This window comes from Danio rerio, chromosome 15, assembly GCF_049306965.1.
Source record: "Danio rerio strain Tuebingen ecotype United States chromosome 15, GRCz12tu, whole genome shotgun sequence".
NCBI classification, from domain to species: Eukaryota; Metazoa; Chordata; class Actinopteri; order Cypriniformes; family Danionidae; genus Danio; species Danio rerio.
The window spans coordinates 51,242,501-51,245,000 of NC_133190.1; the positions used below are offsets into that span (position 1 = coordinate 51,242,501).

General features: G+C 39.3%; 1 protein-coding gene across 2 annotated transcripts in view; it reads left to right on the forward strand.

Annotated features, from left to right (window-relative positions):
* clpb (ClpB family mitochondrial disaggregase) overlaps positions 1-2,500 on the forward strand; it is a 66,296-nt gene that overhangs the window by 60,356 nt on the left and 3,440 nt on the right. The gene's annotated exons all lie outside the window — the stretch shown is intronic.

Sequence of the window (2,500 nt, forward strand, 5' to 3'; positions counted from 1 at the left end):
TGAGGCCGCGCAAATGCAAATGATGTGATTCACGTGAATGAGGTGGCACAAATAATGCGATTTTCGTGAATGAGGCGGCGCAAATAATGTGATTTTCGTGAATGAGGCGGTGCAAATGATGCGATTTTCGTGAATGAGGCGGCGCAAATGATGTAATTTACGTGAATGAGGTGGCACAAATAATGCGATTTACGTGAATAAGGCGGCGCAAATGATGCGATTTACGTGAATGAGGCGGCACAAATGATGCGATTTACGTGAATGAGGCGGCGCAAATGCAAATGATGTGATTCACGTGAATGAGGCGGCGCAAATGATGCGATTTACGTGAATGAGGCGGCACAAATGATGCGATTTACGTGAATGAGGCGGCGCAAATGCAAATGATGCGATTCACGTGAATGAGGCGGCTTGAATAATGTGATTTGGACAAATGATGCGATTAGCATGAATGAGACCGCGAATGATGCAATTCGTGTGAATGTTGCGATTGGCGTGAATGAGGCAGCGCGAATGATGCGATTCGCGTGAATGAATTGGCAAGAGATGAGCATTTTGCACGTAAATAATATAATATAATACAATACAATAATAATATAATATAATAATATAATATAATAATATAATACAATACAATACATTGTAATAAAATCACTTTATTAACATGAACATCTCTGATTAGTGTGTACTGCTGAGGAAGGCGGGGTCGACCTGTCACTCATATAAAATCCACCAATAGAAAACCACAGTCATCCAATAAATTTCTCATGGACCAAATCAAGCCCCGCCCACATTTGTTTTTGATCCTGAAGTGAAGATGCGACACAATAGAGAAGATGTGATGACTATAAACACACACACACACACACACACGCTAGGATCAATAGCAGCTGCCGCTCTGACGACTCTAATCATATTAGTGAAGTTAACATGTGGTCTATTCATAAATATTTAAATAGATATAAAACTTCATATCTGTCAGAGGTCTGCCTGCAGGGAGCGTCAGGCCTGCAGTCGTACATCAGCGGAGCTTTCTCAAACATGTTTACTGCAGCGCTTTAAAACAATGGAAATGATCCAGTGTGTTACGGGGAAACTAATCACACGGCTCCGTCTTAAACCATATATATATATTTAAATATTAATATTTCAGCACCTCATGTTTATATGAATTATTGATATATTAATTATGTTTATGTCTGCATTGTGTGTGTGTGTGTGTGTGTGTGTGTGTGTGTGTGTGTGTGTGTGTGTGTGTGTGTGTGTGTGTGTGTGTGTGTGTGTGTGTGTGTGTGTGTGTAAAATTATTCGCCCTCCTGAACATTATTTATTATTTTTGAAATATTTCTCAAGTGATATTTAACTGAATTGTTGACAGTGTTTCCTCTAATATCTGTTCTTCTGGAGAAAGTCTGATGTGTTTTATTTGGGCTAGAATAAAAGCAGTTATTAATGTTTAAACACCATGTTAAGCTCAATATTATTCACCCCTTCAGCAATATTAGTGTTGGATTGTCTCCAGAACAAACCACTGTTATACAATGACTTGCCTAATTACCCTAACTTTACCCTGATTACCCTAGTGAAGCCTTTACATGTCACTGTAAGCTGAACACTAGTGTCTTGAAGAATATCTAGTCTAATATGATGTGCTGTCATCATGGAGAAGAGGAACACATCAGTGATTAGAGATGAGTTATTAACACTGTTGTGATTAGAAATGTGTCTCCATTAAACGGAAATTAGGGGAAAAATAAACAGGGGGGCTAATAATTCTGACTTCAACTGTATATATATATATATATATATATATATATATATATATATATATGTGTGTGTGTGTGTGTACGTGTGTGTGTGTTTATGTTTTGCATTTGTGTGTGTGTGTGTGTGTGTGCGCGCAAGTGTGTGTTTCTGTCTTTATTGTGTGTGTATGTTTTCTGTGTGTTTTTGGTTGTGTATGTGTCTCTGTGTGTGTGTGTGTCTGTCCATGTCTCTGTGTGGGTATGTGTCTTTGTGTGTGCTTCCATGTGTGACTTCTTATGTGTGTGTGTGTCTTTATTGTAGGTGTCTTTGTGTGTTTGTGTGTGTGTGTGTCTGCGTGCGAGTGTGTCTCTGTACATATGGCAATGCGTTTGTCTGTCTTTGTGTATGTCTGTGTGTGTGTCCATGTGTGACTCCTTATATATATATATGTGTGTGTGTGTGTTTGTGGTTTTACATGCATGTGTGTGTCTCTGTTTGTGTTTTTTGTGTATTTCTGAGTGTTCATGTTCGTGTCTTTGTACACGTGTGTGTGTGTGTGTGTGTGTGTGTGTGTGTGTGTGTGTGTGTGTGTGTGTGTGTGTGTGTCTTTATTGTATGTGTGTGTGTGTCTCTGTACATGTAATTGTGTGTCCCTGTCTTTGTGTGCGTGTGCGTGTGCACGAGTGTGTGTGTGTGTATGTCTGTGTGTGCCTTTATGTTTGTGTGTCTGTGCATGTCTCTGTTTGTGTGTGTC